Here is a 22,850-nt window from a genome sequence, read left to right as displayed (position 1 = left end):
GGCTCCGCCGCCTGGAATGGACTTAAAGGGGAACCCCAACGCCGAAAAAAATTGGCGTGGGGGTCCCCCCAAAGTCCACAACAGACCCTTGTCCGAGCACGCTACCCGGCCGGCCAGGAAAGGGGGGCGAGCGAGCGCGCCCCCCCTCCTGAGCCGTACCAGGCCGCGTGCCCTCAACATGGGGGGTGCCTTGGGGAAGGGGGGGCCGCGCGCCCCCCCCACCCCAAAGCACCTTGTCCCCATGTTGATGAGGACAAGGGCCTCTTCCCGACAACCCTGGCCGTTGGTTGTCGGGGTCTGCGGGCGGGGGGCTTATCGGAATCCGGGAGCCCCCTTTAATAAGGGGGCCCCCGGATAACGGCCCCCCACCCTATGTGAATGAGTATGGGGTACAATGTACCCCTACCCATTCACCTGTAAAATAAAAGTACCCAAAAAAAAAACACAACACACGAGATAAAATATTTTACTGCACAGCTCCGGGGGTCTTCCGTCTTCGGGGGTCTTGTCCCCCTCTTCGGTTCTTCTGCCGGGCCACCGCGCCTTCTTATAGCTCTTTTAGAGGCGGTGGCCCGGTCTTCTGTCGCCGCTGTCGCCGCCGCCTTCCGTTCTTGTTCTTCTTCTTGTTCTTCTTGTTCTTCTCCAGGAGATGTTGACACGTCGCTCTCTCCGGCCGGAATGCCAGAGCCACGCTGAGCGGCCACTTATATAGTGACAATGGGGCGGTGTCACATGGTATATGTCAAATGGGTTGGTCACATGGTGACCCCGCCCCCTCACGATGTCATAGTCCCCATGTGACATCAACCCATGTGACCAACCCATGTGACATATACCATGTGACACCGCCCCATTGTCACTATATAAGTGGCCGCACAGCGCGGCTCTGGCATTCCGGCCGGAGAGAGCGACGTGTCAACATCTCCTGGAGAAGAACAAGAAGAACAAGAAGAAGAACAAGAACGGAAGGCGGCGGCGACAGCGGTGACAGCGGCGACAGAAGACCGGGCCACCGCCTGCAAAAGAGCTATAAGAAGGCGCGGTGGCCCGGCAGAAGAACCGAAGAGGGGGACAAGACCCCCGAAGTCGGGAGAAGAGGCTGGCGGCGGGGAGGAAGAAAGCCGGACTCCTCCGCTAGCAAAAGAGCTACAAGAAGATAGCGGAGGAGTCCGGCGAGAAGACTCCCGAAGACGGCAGACCCCTCCGAGCGGGAACAGTTTGCTCATTTCGAAAGTAGCCTACACACGGGCGGACTGTTCGCTCAAACCAAGTTTCAGCGGACAGTTTTTCGGAATTTCCGAAAAACTTTGTTCGTCAAACTGTCCGCTGAAACTGTCCGCTGAAGCCCCACACACGAGCGGACTGTCCGCTGAAACACTGTTCAGCGGACAAAGTTGAGCCAACAGTCCGCCCGTGTGTACGCGGCCTTAGACTCCGCTCCCTGGGGAATCTATGTTCTAGCTCCAACTGGGATCTGTGTTAATGATCCAGTAGACCTTCTTCCTGAACCTCCCTGGGTACAATCAGTCAGTCCTCGGGTCCACTATCTTAGCGGTGCACTTCTGATTCCTACGGAGTGCATCTGTCACCTGGTCTCAGGTGACCTGACACTTATTTGCAAAATTTTATCACAGAAAAAAAAAGTGTTTTTTTTCAAAATGTTCGCTCTTTTTTCACTTATGTCGCAAAAAATAAAAAATAAAAACAGTGGTGATTAAATACCACCAAAAGAAAGCTCTATTTGTATGAAAAAAAATGATAAAAAATTTGTTTGGGTACAGTGTTGCATGACTGAGTAATTGCCATTCATGGTGTGAGAGTGCTGAAAGCTAAAAATTGGTCTGGGAAGGAAGGGTGTATAAATGCCCTGTATTGAGGTGTTAAAAATGAACCCGCAACAATCGAATTTCCTGTAGATCGCCGCTTGTATATCTAAGTGTGGATTTCTTTTGATGAAACACCTGAAAGTCTAGCAGAATGGCCCTTTGAAATTAGAACAATATAAAAAAAACAATCATTTTACCAATTTATATTTACATTTATTGGTGGAAATAAGTGGAAGCTTCCACTTATTTATAAAGGTAGACATTCCACAATATTAAATATTATCACAAGCTCAACATTTCACACAGCATTAATCAGATATTTACATTGTAGTCTCTAGCGGTTATTTGTAAAGTAAATAAAATAGAATCCTGCTGCAGCCACGAGTGAATTGACAACGTGTTCGCTTGATGCAAGGTTCCGATTGACTAATTAGACTGACTGAGCACGACAACATACAAGACATTCTCTTCCACAGGGTATGAATTTAATTCTTTGTATTCCTTTTTTATACATAGTTATACAGAATAACTGTATTCGCTGTGAGATTTGCTTTGAAGAGAATATTTGTTATGAAACATTTCATATTCATTTAACATTTTATCATAATCAAGGTGCAGTTCCAACCCAAACTTAAATTCACTGGCCATTTTTTTTTCAATGATTAAAGCTTGGAAGAGCTTTTATTATTATTATTATAATTTTTTTTTTGCAATTTTGTGTATACTTTTGTTCTTTTATGGCTTATTGCTCTATACATAACAGCACAAACATTTTGTTTATAATTGTTTATTTTGTTACTTTTTACAATTTGCCAGTTGTCAACAATGGTTGGGATGTTTAAATGGAGTTTGAACATACATTTAGCATGGTTAATATGGCATACCAATATATTTGTAATGAGCTTTTGCTTCTTTCTCTTTCTGTTCATGTCTGGTACATTCGTATGTCATTCTTCCCAAAAATATGCAGCTTTTGTCCTAAAAATTCATAGACCAGTTTAGAAGTTTCCAACAGGCATGTTGCTAGTTTTTTTTTTTTTATTGCTTCAATAACTTTCAAGTCAGATACTGCTTGCCTGTCGCACAAAAACAAAATAAGTGTTCATAACGCTTACTGTTAATTTTTATCCTGACTGTATTTGTCCTTTAAATCAAACAGTCAATGATATGGTGCGTTCTAGTCTTGCTTATCTTAGACTGCATGGAGTTCTAGTGAAAACCTATACAGTGCCAGTCACCAGTGGAGGGATAGATCACTGAAACAAGCTGGCCAGTATGCATTTTATTGTACATACTTTAATATATGATCTAGTCTTTTCCTAAAGGGATTGAAAATTGCTTTAAAACATTCTACGCCAATGGAAAAATATTTCAGATGGGCATATTACTTATGCAAATAAAAGTGAAATAGTAATTTAAAACATTTTATGGCTAAAAAGTGAAATGAGGACACCCACAAAGAATAACTATTAGATGTATGGCACCTACAGCTATTCTAAGGACTATACCATAAAAAAAAATCTGACAGATAAAGCTCCAACACATCTGAACAGTGTATGAGCTTTCTCTTTCCTCCAGACCTCAAATATTCCTATTGGCCAATCATTAAGTCAATAGGAATGTGAAGGAGTCATGAATGGGAAGATTTGGTGCTATTAAAAATGTACCTTTATTGGTCCTAATGGCCAGGCATTTAGCTGTAAAATCAAAGTATTATGCCCTCTACACACGGTCGGAAATTCAGATGGAAAATGTCTTATTATATTGTAGATAGGTCTTATTATATTAGATTGTCGGAAAATCTGATTGCGTGTGGGCTCTATCGGACTTTTTCCGTCTGAATATCCGTCGGAAATTTTTTTAGAGCAGGACCTCAAATTTTCTGACAACAAAATCTGATCGACTTTTTCCGATCATTTGTAGAGAATTCCGATCCGACAAAGTGGCACACATGCTCAGATCAAAGTACAAGAGCAAAGCTAATGGCTACTAGTATATTATATATTATTATATTATATTATATTATACTATAGTCCCGTCGGAACAAACTAATGTCATAACGCTCCTAACGATCAGATTTGTCTGACTTTGTCCGACCATGTGTATGCAACACAACACAACACAAAATCCGTCGTAAAAAATCTGACGGATTTTGTTGTCGGAATGTCCGACCGTGTGTACAGGCGCTTAGAGTCTGCAGTGAGTGTGGGCAGGCATCACTAAGTACCTACACTTTATAGTTGCAGAATATTATTAAAGCAGATTCTCTTTTACCATTTTGGTGCTAAAACAATTGTAGCAAACCCCCACAGGGACTGCTGATGAGCTTGGATCCTCCACTCCTGCACAGTCAGGCACACCAAATTTTCACAAGCACCCAGTGTCAAAGAACAGACCATGATTTCGTTTTTGTTATTTATTGAGGCTTAATAACTTGGATAGGGATGGGAGGTTATGGCATGCACACTTGACTTCAGCAAAATGTTCAGCAGACATAAGGGGCATCTTCCTATATACAGTCTATATACAGTCTCTTTCACTTTCCTCCAGCACAGCACTTGCTTGCTCCAGCTGAATCACTTTGGTTTATCTGACAGTCTCCCAGTCAGATTAGCAATGGCCCTTTACAGGCAGGAACTTGTCACCCCTTTTTGTGTAGTGCCGTGTACTGGAACAGCTTGTAAATCTTCCTCTGTGCCCACTGATCCCAGCAGCACTTCTTCAGGCACTGCCAACCCCCTGGGCTTTCACCAGCCCTCCAGGCTGACTCTCCACACCAGTCCACCTGACTGACTCTCAGGAGATCTCTTAGGGAAGAATGAAGACTTAAAGTGGTTGTAAACCCTTACAAACCACTTTGACCTACAAGTAAGCCGCTTTCAATGGCGATATGCCGCGAGTGGCGGCTCCCGTGCGCATGCACGGGAGTGACGTCATTGCGGCTTCGTCGAATGACAGTGGCGGAGCAGTGAGACCCACGAGAAGATGGATGCTCCGGACTACATGGGACAGCGGTGACTTTGCTGGCTCCTGTGTCAGGTAAGTGACACATAATGGACTGCTATGCAATGCATACTAGTCTATTATGCTTTACCTTTGCAGGGAATCAAAGAGGAAGTAAACTCATCAGGGTTTACTTCCTCTTTAAGCACACTGCTGTCTTCAGGGAGACTGGCTACATGTGGCAGTCCCCCCCCCCCCTTGTTGGTCCCCAACAGTGTTGACTACTCACTCTGTCCTCTCTCTTACTCCCATTCCGCCAGGAAAGTCTCCTCGTGTGTTTTAGGGAGGATACCTTTATCAATTGAGCTTCGGCCCAAGGCAGGACCCCCCCTGACTAGGGGGTACCCCTGTTGGCCACCAACAGCCTCCTCAACACTATATATCCATATTCCACCCGACTCCCCTTGGTGGCATTGCCCATGTCTATTTATGGAGTGGTCTCAGCCCCCTGCCAGCTTACCTCTTAGGATTGGCTGAGGCTCCATAAATATTCAAGTGAGCTCCTCCTAACCTCCATCCACTAATTCTAGAAGATTGTCGTACCTTCTAGACCAGTGGGAGCCACCAGAGGGTTGTCAAGATGGGTCATCCAGCCCTGAACCTTAGTAAACCCTGACCCAGACTCCATATCTCAGGCTTCAGGCTTATCCCTGAGCTAAACTAAATTTACCTACTCTACTTCTAGCACACACTACAGGGTGCTACACAATAATGTTTTCATTTTTTGCACACATATACATTTAGTTTGCAAATGTAAAAGTCACTTTTGGCTATAAAAACCCCCACAACATTATATATTTTCCGAAAGCAGAACTATCCATAAGCAATGCCTTAAAAGTCTTCATAGCTTGTCACTTTAGAGTTACCTGTGAGATCTGGTGCTGGAATTATTGCTCTCACTCTGACATTTGCATTAGCAAGTTATGTATTTTGAACAAATTCAGGACCAAGACTCTTTTTGAGATTTGGTGTTTACAAATTAAAATAATTTTGTTCATGCTAGAAAATTACTTAAAACCCCTAAACATTATATATATTTTTCAGACACCCTAGAGAATAAAATGGTGGTCATTGCAATGCTTTATGTCACACCGTATTTGTGCAGCTGTCTTAGAAGTGCAATTTTGGAAAAAAAACATTTTTTTTTCTACATTGTGAAAGATAATGTCACACTGATTAAATTGATATCCAACATGTCATGCTTCAAAATTTCGCCCACTCGTGGAATGGCGACAAACGTTGACCCCTAAATCCCTATTGGCGAGTGACTGTCGCATGCCTATTGCTATCAGAATTATTTTTAAATTCCTTGTGACAGCAATTAAAGTGATTAAAACAAAAAAAAAATTACAGCAACAGTGTAAAAAAAACAAGATGAATAATTAAAATAAAAAAATGAAAGTTCTCCTGCCCCTCCATGCCCGCAAATGCGAATATATGCGTTGGTTCTTAACATGTGTAAACAGCGATTGTCTCACACATGTGAGGCATCACCGTGAACGTCAGATCATGGGCATTAATTCTAGCATTAGACCCCCTCTGTAAATCTAAAGTGGTAACCTGTAAGGCTTTTAAAATGTCACTTATGAATAGTAAAATGTACATCATTTGTCGCTGTTGCACAGGCGTGCAAAATTTTAAAGCATAATATGTTTGTATCTATTTACTCAGTATAACATTGTCTTTTCTATTTTACAAAAAAATGGGTGATGTATTGTGTGAATGAAAATTCCAAAAAGTGTATTTTTTCCCCCAAAAAAATTACATTTGAAAAACCAGTGTGCAAATACCGTGTCACATAAAAAAATTGTAAAACCCACCAATTTATTCTCTAAGACCTCTGCTTTAAAAAAAGATATAATGTTTGGGGGTTCCAAAAAAAAATACAGATTGTTACATGTCAACAAAAAGTGCAAGAAAAGGCCTAGTCTGGAAGTGGATATCCTAACAGTCAACTGTGTTTATGTAATTAACATAGCCAATTGCATTAGGGTGTGCACCCCAATCCTCAAACACACATGCATACACACTCACCGGCCACTTTATTAGTTACAACTGTTCAATTGCTTGGTAACACAAACTGCTAATCAGCCATTCAGATGGCAGCAACTAAATGCAATTAATCATCTAGATGTGGGGAGGACAACTTGTTGAAGCTCAAACTGAGCATCAGAATGGGGAAGAAAGGAGATTTATGTGGCTTTAAACGTGACATGGTTGTTGAAGCCAGACCAGCTGGTGTGAGTATTTCAAAAACTGCTAATCTACCGGGATTTTCACATACAACCATCTCTAGGGTTTACAGAGAATGGTCCGTAAAAGAGAAAATATCCAGTAAGTGGCAGTTGTGTTGACGAAAAATGGCTTATTGATGTCAGAGGTCAGAGGAGAATGGACATACAACCAAGGTATACAGAATACCATCTCTGAATGCATAACACATCGAACCTTGAAGCAGATGGGCTAGAGCAGCAGATGACCACACCGGGTGCCTCTCCCATCTGCTAAGAATACAAATACAATTCGCACATGCTCAACAAAATTGGACAATAGAAGATTGGAATAAAGTTGCCTGGTCTCCATTTTGGCTGCACCATTCAGATGGTAGGGTCAGAATTTGGTGTAAAAAACATGAAAGCATGGATGCATCCTGCCTTGTATCATTGGTTCAGGGCGGTAGCAGTAGTGTAATAGTGTGGGGGATACTCTTGGCACACTTTAGGCCTATTAGTTAAGGTGACCAGATTTTTACAATTAAATCCTGGGACTTTTTTTTATTACTAGTAATGGCGGGAATCAGCGACTCCCTGCCGTTACCCGCTGTCGTCTGTCTCAAAGCCTGTCAAGTAGGGATGAGCTTCGTGTTTGAGTTGAACATACGTTAAGACTCGAACATCGGCTGTTCGCCCGTTCGGCGAATTCCGAACGTTATGGGCCATTCGCGCCAAATTCGTGTGGCGATCACGGCCCACAATGCACTGCGTCATCGCGGGGCTCGTGCGGGGTCACAGTGCATGCTTGGCCAATCACAGCGCCAGCAGTGAGGAGAGCCATGATTGGCCACAGGCAGGATGCCTGTGGCCAATCATAGCTCAGGCTGTGTAGTACACGCCCCACACTATATAAGGCCACCAGCGCGGCGGCCTTGTGTAGTGTGTTGGCACCTGAAGCAGTTAGTGGGTGTTCTGTGTACCTTCAACACAGTACACACCGATCGTTATCGGCCGATTTTCGATCTTGCTCTTCTGTAGTGGTTGTTGTCTGCGTGCCCTGACCGCAGTATACACCGCTATATTCACCTCACCTATATAGCTAGTGATCTATCTTTTATAATAAAGTTTGCAGTCAGTAGTGTTAGGAGCTTGTGCGTGCTGTCTGCGTGCTCTGTACCCAGTACACACCGCTATATCCACCTACATAGCTCTTCTCTATTTGAGCCATCTGCCATCTGCAGGAGTTATTGGAAGTTGCGTGTGCCTCCAGCACAGCACAGTATACATCTGTATATACCCCTTTATCTCTGGTGTTCTATAATAAAGGTATCTGCAGGAGTTAGTGGGTGTTTTGTGCCTCCAGCACAATATACACCTGTATCTACCCTTTATTGCTGTTCTCTAATAGAGCCATCTGCAGGGCTTAGTGGGTGTTGTGTGCCTCCAGTACAGTATACCCCTTTATCTCTGGTGTTCTATAATAAAGGCATCTGCAGGAGTTAGTGGGTGTTGTGTGCCTCCAGCACAATATACACCTGTATCTACCCTTTATTGCTGTTCTCTAATAGAGCCATCTGCAGGGCTTAGTGGGTGTTGTGTGCCTCCAGTACAGTATACCCCTTTATCTCTGGTGTTCTATAATAAAGGCATCTGCAGGAGTTAGTGGGTGTTGTGTGCCTCCAGCACAATATACACTACCCAACTGCTGTTTTACCCAACTCCCTTCAGGCCATTACCATGTCTGGAAAGCCAGCAAGGAGAGGCAGACAGGCACGAGCCGATAAAAGAGGGCAAGCAGGCTCTGTGTCTAGAGACAACAGTGCTGGTCGTGGACGCGGTGCATTGTCATCAGCACGTGGCCATGGGACACGCTTGTCCTTCTTTTCGGCAGCTGGACATGTTGAACCGCAATATGCCAACGACTTGGTAGAGTGGATGACCAAGCCCTCTTCATCCTCCTCATCCTCTCTCACCCAGTCTCAGGGTACTAGCAAAGCAGCTGCCAACGCATCGTTTTCCCTCGTCTCAATGTCATCATCAGTGACTCCTTCCCTAGACCCACCACGTCCTCCTGAGGAGTCTCCTGAACTCTTTGAGCACAGTGCTGGGTACATGCTCCAGGAGGATGCCCAGTGTTTTGTGGGCTCTGATGATGACACTCAGCTAGAGGAAGGCAGTAGCGTGAGCGCAGAGAGAGGGGATGCTCAAGAAGGACAGCAACCTGGCAGTCATGTTCCACAAGCTGCAGCATACTGCCAGGTTTGCTACAGCGATGAAGAGGGAGGGGATGATGAGGGCACTGACTCCACGTGGGTGCCTGGTAGGAGAGAGGAGGAGGAGGAGGCACATGTCCAACGAGGCAGGATGCCCTCCGGGGGCCAGCTTAGGGGCAGCACACCGACTGAATCACACTGCAGAGCTCCGCCTGTGCAGGGTGCTGCCTCTGCCCGTTATTCTAAAAGTTCTTTGGTGTGGGCCTTTTTTGAGACAAGTGCATCAGATCGCACCGCTGCTATTTGCAACATATGTCTCAAGCGTATCTCGCGTGGCCAAAACATCAGCCGCTTGGGCACCACATGCTTGACCAGACATATGTTGATGTGCCATGCAGCTCGTTGGCAAGCGTACCTCAAAGACCCACACCAAAGAACAAAGCGGACCTCTCCTTGCTCCTCATCAGCTGGCATCTCCAACCCCACTAGACCTTCAGTCCTCTCTGAAACCTGCTCTGAGAGGAATGAAGGTGTAGAATTAGATGTGTCACAGCCAAGTGCTTCCGGGCACTCTGCTAGCAGTACACCCACGTCCGATTATAGCAGGCAAATGTCCCTGCCCCAGCTGCTGGACCGGCAAAAGAAGTTCACTCCCAGCCATCCACATGCCCAGCGGTTGAATGCTTGCTTGGCTAAATTGCTAGCACTTCAACTGCTGCCTTTTCAGTTGGTAGACTCGGCCCCCTTCCGTGAGTTTGTACAATGTGCGGTTCCTCAGTGGCAGGTCCCCAAACGCCACTTTTTCTCACGGAAGGCGATTCCGGCTCTCTACCGGCATGTGGAAGGCAATGTCCTTGCCTCGCTGGACAGGGCGGTCAGCGGTAAGGTGCATATTACCGCTGACTCATGCTCCAGCAGGCATGGACAGGGACGTTACCTGTCTTTCACGGCCCATTGGGTCACTCTTCTGGCAGCTGGGAAGGATGCAGGACAAGGTGCAGTAGTGTTGGAGGTTGTTCCGCCACCACGCCTCCAAAATGCTACTATTGGTTGTGACACACCTCTCTCCTCCACCCTCTCCTCTTCTTCTTCCTCCATGGCCTCTTCCAGTGCTCTGTCCTCAGAACCAGCGGTGCTCCGTAGGCGTTCCAGGGGCTACGCAAGTACGCAGGCAAAACGATGCCATGCCGTGCTTGCGCTGGTTTGTTTGGGGGACAGGAGCCACACTGGGGTGGATGTTTTGTCAGCTCTGCAGGGGCAGGCCGAGAGGTGGTTGACGCCATGCCAGCTTAAGCCAGGATGGTGGTTTGCGACAATGGCACCAACCTCCTCTCCGCCCTCCGACAGGGACAACTTACCCATGTGCCCTGTGTAGCTCACGTCCTTAACCTGGTGGTGCAGCGGTTCTTGGTCAGGTACCCGGGCTTACAGGATGTCCTGAAGCAGGCCAGGAATGTCTGTGTGCATTTCCGCCGATCATTTAATGCCTATACTCGGCTGGCTGAGCTCCAAAAGGAGTTGAACCTGCCCAAGAACCGCCTTATATGTGACATGCCCACCAGGTGGAACTCAACGTTGGCCATGCTGCAGCGGCTGCACACGCAGCAGAGGGCCATCAATGAGTACCTGTGCGACTACGGCACCAGGACAGGGTCAGGGGAGCTCAGTTTTTTCTCACCACGCCAGGGGGGCATGATCAGGGATGCATGCACTGTCCTGTCACCGTTTGAGGAGGCCACAAGGATAGTGAGCAGTGACAGTGCATGCATCAGTGACATTGTACCTCTTGTCCACCTCTTGGAGCATACGCTGCGTGGAATAATGGGCAGAACAGAGGCAGGAAGAGGAGGACTTCCTTGCCTCTCAAGGCCCCCTTTATCCAGACAGTGTTCCTGCTGTGCCACCCATCACACAGGAAGAGGATGAGGAGGAGGAAGAGGAGGAGGAGGATGATTGTGTCACTATGGAGGTGGAGGCTTGCACTCAGCATCAGCAGCAGCAGCAGCAGTCTTGTAGGGATGATTTACAGTCCCAAGAAACACATGGACTTGTACATGGCTGGGAGGAGGTAGCTGCAGATCATGTTGTCCTTAGTGAACCAGAGGACTCCGGACCGAATGCCTCAACTAACCTACGCTGCATGGCCTCCCTGATCCTGCAAAGCCTGCGGAAGGATCCTTGTATTCTTCGGATCAAGGAGAGGGACCATTACTGGCTGGCCACTCTCCTTGATCCACGGTACAAGGGTAAGGTTGCCGACCTTATCTTGCCATCGCAGAGGGAGCAGAGGATGAGACATCTCCGGGAGGCCTTGCAGAAAGGTCTGTGCAACGCGTTCCCAGAGACTGGGAGGTTACAAACTCCTGGTCCTGGACAACGTGTTGCTGAGGCATCGGTCAGAAGGAGCGGTGGAGAAGGTGGCCGTCTGACTGATGCTTTCAGACAATTTTTTAGTCTGCAGCCCCAAGGTATGATCGGTTCCAGTAACCATCGCCAGCGTCTGATTTACATGGTGCAGGAATACCTAGGGGCAAGGTCAGACTTGGACACCTTTCCCACCGAAAATCCTCTGGCTTACTGGGTCTTGAGGATGGATCACTGGCCAGAGCTCACACGGTATGCAATTGAGCTACTGGCCTGTCCTGCATCCAGCGTTCTTTCGGAACGCACCTTCAGTGCTGCTGGTGGCTTTGTTACCGATCACAGGGTGCGCCTGTCCACCAAATCAGTTGATCGACTGACCTTCATCAAGATGAATCAGTCTTGGATCACCCACAGCTACCAAGCACCTGAAGCTGATGTAACCGAATAATTTTTTGGGAAATATCACATCCCTTCAAGACTGCCTATGCTGATGCTGAGTGACTGTCCTGTTATGTTGATTGTCTATCCTCTTCCTCCTCCGCTGATATGTTGGAAGAACATTTCTGGTTCTGGGTGATGCCATCAGCCCAATTTTTCTGCCCCTGTTTAACAGGGGCGTTTAAGTACAATTTTTGATGCAATGCTTTGCAACAGGACTAATTCCTGCAATAAAAATAGAGTATATGGGAGAGGTTGCAGTGTCGTGGCACCAGCACCAGTGCCTAAGGCCCAATTTTTCTGCCCCTGTTTAACAGGGACATGTAATTACAATTCTTGATATAATATTTCACAGGAGGGCCCGTTCCTGTGCCCACCCAGAGTAACTGTGAGGACTTATAGTGTTGTGGCACCAGCACCACAACCACCAAAGGTCAATTTTTTTACCACTGTTCAACAATGGCATGTAATTACAATTCTTGATATAATCGTTCACAGCAGGGCGCTCCAGCGCCCACCAAGAGTCACTTTGAGGGCTTACAATGTTGTGGCAAAACCAACACCTTGTTTCGCCATTTCTACAGAGCATATAAGGCAGGCCCCTACTTTCAAACATCCAACTTACCAACATCTCCTACTTGCAAACGGAAGGAGACAACAGCAAGTGAGATGAAAAAAGATGTACGACAAAACAAATTATACAGGGGTCATAACCCTTCCCTATGTTTCCAAAACGCTTAAAAATTGTTTTTTTGACTGGAGCTACACTTTAAAAATGTACCAGTTGAAAATTACAAACAGATTCAACTTAACACAACAAACCTACACAGTCCCTGTCTTGTTTGCACTGCCTGTATACTGCTGTTCTGAGTATATTTCACGCATTTCCTTTTTTTAATATGGGTACTGGGTTCCCCTTAATATGCGTACAAGACCCAAAGGGGCTGGTAATGGGCAGGGAGGGCTACCCATGCCATTTTTCTCAATGATTTTCAACCATATTGCAGGAACCAGATATAACATTAAAACCGCAAGCAGTTTTAAATTATGTTATTTCCGTTTAATGTCATTTTGTGCAGGGACTGTTCTAAACACGGGAAACACGTGGCACTTCACAGGCATACTACAGACACCCCCCAGGCACCATATTTAAAGGAATATTTCACTTTTTTTTTCACTTTAATCATCATTAAAATCAGTGCTCCCGCCAAAACGGCCATTTTTAAAAACATTTTAAGCATTGACCCATGTCCCCTGGGGCAGGAGCCAGGTCCCCAAACCCTTTTTAGGACAGTATCTTGCATATTAGCCATTAAAATTAGCACTTTTAATTTCGAACGTTCGAGTCCCATAGACTTCAATGGGGTTCTAAAGTTCGTACGAATTTGGGGTCCGTTCAAAAGTTCTGGTGCGAACCAAACCGGGGGGTGTTGGGCTCATCCCTACTGTCAAGTCTTACTCTCTGGGCCAGGCTACTACTGGGTGGGGAGCAGAGGAAGATCACACCACCAGGGAATACAAGAAGATAAGCAGGCAGGTGGCTGGCCGGGACTTGAGCCAAGGCAGAAGAACATGCGAGCAGAGCTGAATGGACATGCACCCCGAAACTGAAGAAATATTCCCTCCGCTCCGAACAGCACATGATCATCAGAAAGGGGCACAGATAATGGAAAAAAATACACTCCCCTAAGCTAGTAGGAGTGGCGGAGCGGAGATGTGTAATTCAGAATCTTTTTGTTAATTCTGCTGTCTTTGAAATTGCCCCTGTCCAAATCCAATCCGGGGACAAAACCAGGGACAGACTTGGTCTGGGGACAGTGTGCTCTAACCGGGGACTATCCCCGGAAACCGGGGATGTCTGGTCACCCTACTATTAGTACCAACTGATCATTGTTTAAACACCACAGCCTACCTGAGCATTGTTGCTGACCATGTCCATCCCTTTATGACTGCAGTGTACCCATCTTCTGATGGCTCCTTCCAGCAGGATAATGCACCATGCCATCATGTCAATATGGACATAAATCTCTGAGGAATGTTTATATATATATATATATATATATATATATATATATATATATATATATACACACACAGTATCTCACAAAGTGAGTACACCCCTCACATTTTTGTAAATATTTTATTATATCTTTTCATGTAGCAACACTGAAGAAATTACACTTTTCTACAATGTAAAGTAGTGAGTTTACAGCTTGTATAACTGTGTAAATTTGCTGTCCCCTCAAAATAACTTAACACACAGCCATTAATATCTAAACCGCTGGCAACAAAAGTAAGTACACCCCTAAGAGAAAATGTCCAAATTGGGCCCAAAGTGTCAATATTTTGTGTGGCCACCATTATATTCCAGCACTGCCTTAACCCTCTTGGGCATGGAGTTCACCAGAGCTTTACAGGTTGCCACTGGAGTCCTCTTCCAATCCTCCATGAGGACATCACAGAGCTGGTGGATGTTAGAGACCTTGCGCTCCTCCACCTAACGTTTGAGGATGCCTCACAGATGCTCAATAGGGTTTAGGTCTGGAGACATGCTTGGCCAGTCCATCATCTTTACCCTCAGCTTCTTTAGCAAGGCAGTGGTTGTCTTGGAGGTGTGTTTGGGGTCATTATCAGGAGGTCACAGTACATGTTTTTTTTCATGGTTCCCTCAATGAACTGTAGCTCCCCAGTGCAGTCCCAGACCATGACACTCCCACCACCATGCTTGACTGTAGGCAAGACACACTTGTCTTTGTACTCCTCACCTGGTTGCCACCACACACACTTGACACCATCTGAACCAAATACGTTTCTCTTGGTCTCATCAGACCACAGGTCATGGTTCCAGTAATCCATGTCCTTAGTTTGCTTGTCTTCAGCAAACTGTTTGCAGGCTTTCTTGTGCATCATCTTTACAAGAGGCTTCCTTTTGGGATTACAGCCATGCAGACCAATTTAATGCATTGTGCGACGTATGGTCTGAGCACTGACAGGCTGACCCCCCACCCCTTCAACCTCTGCAGCAATGCTGGCACCACTCATACATCTATTTCCCAAAGACAACCTCTAGATATGACACTGAGCACGTGCACTCAACTTCTTTGGTCAAGCATTGTGAGGTCTGTTCTGAGCGGAACCTGTCCTGTTATGGTCTTGGCCATCATGCTGCAGCTTAGTTTCAGGGTCTTGGCAATCTTCTTATAGCCTAGGCCATCTTTTTGTAGAGCAAACATATTTTTTTTTCAGATCCTCAGAGAGTTCTTTGCCATGAGGTGCCATGTTGAACTTCCAGTGACCAGTATGAGAGAGTGAAAGTGATAACACCAAATTTAACACACCTGTTCCCTATTCACACCTGAGACCTTGTAACACTAATGAGTCACATGACAACGGGAAGGGAAAATGGCTAATTGGGACCAATTTGGACACTTTCACTTAGGGGTATACTCACTTTTGTTTCCAGCAGTTTAGACATTAAAATCAACACTTTTATACAAGCTGTACACTCACTACTTTACATTAGCAAAGTGTAATTTCTTCATTGTTGTCACATGAAAAGATATAATAAAATAAATGTGAGGGGTGTTCTCACTTTTGTGAGAGAAGGTATATATATATATATATATATTACAGACACACACACACTTACAAATAAATTTACAAAAATATTTTAACCACTTGACCACTGGGCACTTAAACACCCTTAATAACCAGACCAATTTTCAGCTTCCCAACATGCAGGGAGCACCATCAGGCGTTCTGGAGCACCCAGACTAATTCTGACATTTCTCTCCTACATGTAAAAATCATAATTTATTTGCTAGAAAATTACATAGAACCCCAAAACATTATATATGTTTTTTTAGAAAAGACCCTAAAGAATACAATGGTGGTCGTTGCAACTTTTTATCCTGCACGGTATTTGCGCAGCAATTTTTCGAACGTGTTTTTTTTTGGGAAAAAAAAAACAGTTTTGTGCTTAATAAAACAAAACTGTAAAGATAGCCCAATGTTTTTGCATAATGTGAAAGATGAAGTTACGCCGAGTAAATAGATACCTAACATGTCACTCTTCAAAATTGCACATGCTCGTGGAATGGCGCCAAACATCGCTACTTAAAAATCCCCATAAAATGTAAAATCTGCTTTAAATTTTTTTACTGGTTACATGTTTTGAGTTACAGAGGAGGTCTATGGCCAAAATTATTGCTCTCGCTCTAACGTTCGCAGCGATACCTCACATGTGTGGTTTTAACACGTATGCGTTCGCTTCTGCATGCGAGCACATGGGGGCTTTAAAAAAAATTTTCTTTTTTATTGTTCATTTTACTTTATTTATTTTAGTTTGACATTTTTATCCCCAAAAATAAATTTTTTGATCACTTTTATTCCTATTACAAGGAATGTAAACATCCCTTGTAATAGGAATATGGCATGACAGGTCCTCTTTACAGTGAGATATGGGGTCAATAAGACACCACATCTCACCTCTAGGCTGGGAAGCCTGAAATAGGAACAAAAAAAATGGCAGGGTATCGCAGAGTATTGGCAGGGTATCGCAGAGTATTGGCAGGGTATTGGCAGGGTATGGCAGAGTATTGCAGAGTATTGGCAGGGTATTGGGTATTGCAGAGTACTGGCAGGGTATGGCAGAGTATTGGCAGGGTATTGCAGAGTATTGGCAGGGTATGGCAGAGTATTGCAGGGTATTGGGTATTGCAGAGTATTGGCAGGGTATTGGCAGGGTATGGCAGAGTATTGCAGAGTATTGGCAGGATATGGCAGAGTATTGCAGAGTATTGCAGAGTATTGGCAGGGTATGGCAGAGTATGGCAGAGTATTGGCAGGATATTGCAGAGTATTGGCAGGGTATTGCAGAGTATTGGTGGGTATTGCAGAGTATTGGCGGGTATTGCAGAGTATTGGCTGGTATTGCAGAGTATTGGTGGGTATTGCAGAGTATTGGCAGGGTATGGCAGTATGGCAGAGTATTGGCAGGATATTGCAGAGTATTGCCAGGGTATTGCAGAGTATTGGCGGGTATTGCAGAGTATTGGCTGGTATCGCAGAGTATTGATGGGTATTGCAGAGTATTGGCAGGGTATTGCAGAGTATTGGCAGGGTATTGGGTATTGCAAAGTATTGGCAGGGTATTGCAGAGTATTGGCAGGGAATTGAGGGGTTAAATTTCGGTGAGCAGCGTTGTGGGCACTGCAGATGTAGCCCACAGCGCTGCGGACACCGATCTCTTCCCCCTCCGCTGTACCGATCGGTAGAGAGAGGGGAGGGAGGAACCGGCGTCATAGCATGACACCGGTTTGTTTACAAGTGATCGCTCCGTCATTTGACGGAGCGATCACATGGTAAATGGCCGTGATGAGCGGCCGTTTACCGTGATCCGTGATGCGCCGGGTCCTGTGGACCCGGTGGTCACGTATGCTCTCAAGTGCGTGCCCCAGGGGGCGCGCAAGAGGAGAATTTTGGGAGGCCATTATTTAACGGCCTCTCAGAGTTAAACAACCGCCCTGTAGCCGTTATTCAGCTATGGGCCGGTTGTTAAGTGGTTAAATTGCATTAAGCATTTTTTAATTAACCACTTTCTCCCCGGAAGATTTGGCTGCTCAATGACCAGGCCATATATAATAAGGCACTGCATCGCTTTAATGGACAATTGTCCTTTTTTTGTGGTGGTATTTGATCACCTCTGCAGTTTTTATTTTTTGCGATATAAACAAAAGAGCGACAATTTTGAAAAAAACACAATGGGGTCATTTACTAAGATGAATGTGCTGCACCGGTTCATACCTTAATTGGTGCGCCAGATAAATTATTAATTGAGCGTGTGAACCGGCGCGCGCATAAATGCAAGAGATGATAATATGCCGGCGCACGTGATAATAATATGATAATAATGCATGCTGAATCATTAAGAGTCCATTCACACAGGGGCAACATGACTTCCAGAGCGACTTTGAGAGGCAACTTGGACACGACTTGAGTATGAATCACAGTGGGACTTCAACACGACTTAGGGCGACTTACAACACAACTTTAAGTCGCCCCCAGGCCAGGTGATTTTAATTTTAATAAAAAAAACAGCATGGGTTCCCCTCCAAGAGCATACCAGGCCCTTCAGGTCCGGTATGGATATTAAGGGGAACCCCGCGGCAAAAAAAAAAATTACTTGGGGGCCCCCCTCAAAATCCACACCAGGCTAATCAGGTCTGGTATGGATATTAAGGGGAACCCCACGCCCCCAAAAAAATGGCGTGGGGGTCCCCCTCAAAATCCATACCAGACCCTTATCCGAGCACGCAACCTGGCAGGCTGCAGGAAAAGAGGGGGGGATAAGAAAGCGGCCCCCCTCCTGAACCGTACCAGGCCACATACCCTCAACATTGGGAAGGTGCTTTGGGGGTAGCCACCCTCCCCCTGTGTGAAATGGTAAGGGGGTACAAAAGTACCCCTACCATTTCACAAAAAAAGTGACAAAAATTTTAAAAATGACAAGAGACAGTTTTTGACAATTCCTTTATTCTTCTTTCCATCTTCTTCGGGTCTTCTTCCTTCTTCCTTTCTTCATCCTTTGGTTTCTTCCTCCATCTTCTTCTTCCTCTGCTTCTTGCTCCGGTGTTCTCGTCCGGCATCTTCTTCCACGGCGTCTCTTCTTCCTCACTTCATTCTCGAGCCGCTCCGCTCAATGGGAGGCTCCCGCTGTGTGAAGCTTTTCTTCGGACACTTCTTATATAACAGAGGGTGGGCCACCCGGTGACCCTGCCCCCTCTGATGCACGGTTCCATTATATAAGTGTCAGAAGAAGAGACGTGTCACACAGCGGGAGCTTCCCATTGAGCGGAACAGCCCGAGAAGGAAGCGGGGAAGAAGAGACGTGTGGAAGAAGATGCCGGATGAGAACATTGGAGCAAGAAGCAGAGGAAGAAGAAGATGGAGGAAGAAACCGAAGGTTGAAGGAAGGAAGAAGACCCGAAGAAGATGGAAAGAAGAAGACTTTAATAAAGGAATTGTCAAAAACTGTCTCTTGTCAATTTTGTACCCCCTTACCATTTCACACGGGGGGACAGGATCTGGGGGTCCCCTTGTTAAAGGGGGCTTCCAGATTCCAATAAGCTGTCCCGCCCGCAGACCCCCACAACCACCGGCCAGGGTTGTGGGGATGAGGCCCTTGTCCTCATCAACATCATGGGGACAAGGTGCTTTGAGGGGCTACCCCCAAAGCACCCTCCCAATGTTGAGGGCATGTGGCCTGGTATGGTTCAGGAGGGGGGGCGCTCTTCCCCCTCCTCTTTTCCTGAGGCATGCCAGGTTGCGTGCTCGGATAAGGGTCTTGTATATAAAAAAAAAGTCACCTCTCAACTTGCTTTTTTTTTTTTACACTGATTCACTTTTATGGGGGTTTTTTTTGACACAGGTCATGTTAGCATTAAGAAAAAAACTAAATTAAGAAAAAAAAATGCGTGGGGGTCCCCCGAAATTCCATACCAGGCCCTTCAGGTCTGGTATGGATATTAAGGGGAACTCCGAGCCCCCCAAAAAATGGGGGTCCCCCTCAAAATCCATACAAGACCCTTATTCGAGCACGCAACCTGACAGGCCACAGGAAAAGAGGGGGGGAGAGAGCGCCCCCCCCCTGAAGCGTACCAGGCCACATGCCCTCAACATTGTTTAACTTATGCAAATGCATTTACATTGCTTGACATTTACTAAGATTTTGCCGACGCAGTGAACCAAAGCATTTGAACATGCGCAAATGCCGCAAATTGACCTTGTGCAGTTCTACTGTAAGTGTATTTGCAGGCGCAGCAGGCTTGTTCATAGAAAGTTACTTTCTCATTCTATTTTGGGCATATTTGTTACTTGGACAGTTATAACTATACTTTCTCACATCACCCACATCGCCCCCATAATATTGGCACTTCCACCTTCTTTAAATTCTGAGTTGAAGAATGCGTGCACCATGTCTATAGCAGCGCACCGATCGCCACCTCCCGTGCGCCAACAATATAATAGTAAATGGGGAATTGCGCTGTGTTACAGGCGCAAGTGTTTTGTGAGAACGAAAACGGCCGTTGCGCATCGGCGTGCGCCGCAACTCATGGCACAAACCGTTCATAAATCAGCTTCAATATCTTACTTTTTGCTATAATAAATATCCCAAATTTAAGAAAAAAAAATTCCTCAGTTTAGGCTGATATGTATTCTTCTACATATTTTTGGTAAAAAAATTAACAATAAAAAGCATATATTGATTGGTTTGTGTAAAAGTTATAGCATCTTCAAAATAGGGGATATATTTATGGCCTTTTTATTATTATTATTATTTTTTACTAGTAATGACTGTGATCAGCGATTTTTATCGGGACTGCTATATTGCAGTTGACAAATCGGACACTTTTGACACATTTTTGGGACCAGTGACATTTATATAGTGATCAGTGTTATAAAAATGCAGGGATTGCTGTATGACACTGACAGGGAAAGGGTTAACACTAGGTGACAATCAAGGGGTTAACTGAGTTCCCTAGGTGTGCTCTGACTGTACGGGGGGTGGGACTGACTAGGGGAGGAGAGAGATTAGTGTTCATACTTAATATGAGCACACAATCTCTCTCCTCTCCCCCGAGAGAACTGGGATGTGTGTGTTCTTGAGCTCCGTGACACCATCGCGGGTATCCCCGCGGCGATCGAGTCCATGGGTCCCGTAGGCATGGTCACTGAGCTCACGGCCGGCGCATGCACAGCGGGAAATTTAAAGTAACGTATGGGTACGTTACTTTGCCCAGCCGTGCTATTCTGCTGACGGATATATGGGTCGGCAAGTTTTGAAGTCGATTCCGCCCTTCAATGATATGGGGATCATATCTCCATGTCAGGCTAGGGAGAGGATTTGCCTCCATCGCTACCAATGGCTCCGGTAAGCGGAGGAGGGCACCTAAGCGAGACGGGAAAGGGGAGCCTCTCCCGCCACCAATAAAAGTGATCTTGCGGCAAACCCGCTGCAGAGACCACTTTTATCTTTTATCACTTTTATCTTGAAGCGGACCATCCACTGAAGAAGAGGATACCGGGGTTATGGCAGCCAGCTTCTGCCATAACAATGATATTACCTCATCAAAGTACTGACGTATAACAACGGTTAAATAACCACTTATGAATGTAAACTGTTTAAATTGTTTTAACTTATTAAAACATTTAATTAAATAACCCATTAACATAAACAAGGCTAGGCAGCTAAAAAAAAGGTCAGATGTTACAGTGATAATAGCTGTGCTACATCTACATGAACCTAAATACAGGTTGGAACAACTTGGAAGTTGAAATGGGGGTAAATGATCTGGGATTCACAGTTTGGTTTGCACCAGAACATTCGGACAGGCAAAAAACGAACACCGAACATGAAAAATCAAAAGTGCTAATTTTAAAGGCTTATATGCAAGTTATTGTCATAAAAAGTGTTTGGGGAATCGGGTCCTGCCCCAGGGGATATCAATGCAAAAAAAAGTTTCTAAAAACTGACTTTTTTTGGGGAGCAATGATTTTAATAATGCTTAAAGTGAAACAATACAAGTGAAATATTCCTTTAAATATTGTGGCTGGGGGTGTCTATAGTATGCCTGTAAAGTGGCACAGTTTTCCCTTGTTTAGAACAGTACCACAGCAAAATGACATTTCTTAAGGAAAAAAAAGTAATTTAAAACTGATCACAGATGTAATGAATTGTCGGGTCTCAGCAATATAGATAAGATAATAGATAAAAAAGATTAAAAACACGGCATGGGTTACCCCCCCAGTTCATTGCCAGGCCCTTTGGGTCCGGTATGAATATTAAGGAGAACCCTGAACCAAAATTAAAAAAAAAAAATTGCGTGGGGGTCCCCCCAAAATCCATACCAGGCCCTTCAGGTGCAGGTGGGGAGGATGCTTTGGAATAGCCCCCCAAATCACCTTGTCCCATTTTGATGGTGAAATAGCAGGGGTCTAAATATTTCCCTAAAGTCTCACTTTTGAAACTGAGAAAGGTACAGAGGAAACACATTTCATATAACATTCTATGACATATTTATCACCCCCTTACATGCTCTCCATCCTGAAGATCCCCCTGTGTATCTGCAGCAGCTAGCGAGAGAGGAGATGACGAGAGAAGCCAGCAGAGCTGTGGGGGAGAGGCACATGGGATGGAGGCCTAGGCAACAGAGGGGAATCCCAGGAGGGGGTGATCAGTGTGGCAGGATGACATTTACCAGAACTGATCACCTGTATGGCTCTCCATGCAGCAGCTGAAAGCTGCAGGAGGGAAAAGAGGAGAAGCCGGCTTTTAGCTACTGCATGGACAGCCATATTGCAAATCGGTTCTTGCAGTCAACCCCCACAAAACCTGATGTAACAGGGAGGCTGCACAGGCCCTTGTTAACCCTAAAGCTCTGCCAGTGGATGTAATGCTAATGCGCACCAGGGATTAGGGTGGGCCCAGGCACACCCCGTGCGCAAGCCTATGGTAATTAGGATTCCTTTGAACTCTTGTTAAACCAAAACATTGTATAATTCATTAATGAGAACCATTAAAAGGAAATAACTGATATCAAAATGGCTTATCAGCCTTGTTTGCTCACTTTGGATTAAATTCATATCCTGATGGTATTATAACCATGGGCATACAGTGTTAAAAATTTGTTTCACAGACTAATAAATAGAACATAATGTTTCAACAGGTGCAAACATTTAAGATTGAAAAGATAAAAGTAAATTAAAGTACTTTTTGTTCAAATTAAAGTAAA

The 22,850-nt window shown here is 45.3% G+C and overlaps 1 protein-coding gene across 1 annotated transcript in view; it reads left to right on the top strand.

The window, feature by feature from the left end:
- The first annotated feature begins 2,225 nt into the window (after positions 1 to 2,225).
- The window catches only part of LOC143988776 (alpha-1,4-N-acetylglucosaminyltransferase-like), an 86,778-nt gene continuing 66,153 nt past the window's right edge, over positions 2,226 to 22,850 (top strand). Inside the window, exon 1 of the mRNA XM_077488629.1 lies at positions 2,226 to 2,303. The gene's annotated coding sequence lies outside the window, so the exon portion shown is untranslated. The remainder of the gene's footprint in view (positions 2,304 to 22,850) is intronic.

This window comes from Lithobates pipiens, unplaced genomic scaffold (genome assembly GCF_037356315.1).
Source record: "Lithobates pipiens isolate NorthernLeopardFrog02 unplaced genomic scaffold, aLitPip1_a1.2 Scaffold_18, whole genome shotgun sequence".
Lineage (NCBI taxonomy): Eukaryota > Metazoa > Chordata > Amphibia > Anura > Ranidae > Lithobates > Lithobates pipiens.
The sequence above is the reverse complement of the archived record's forward strand: the minus strand, read 5'-3'. Positions and strand labels throughout refer to the sequence as shown.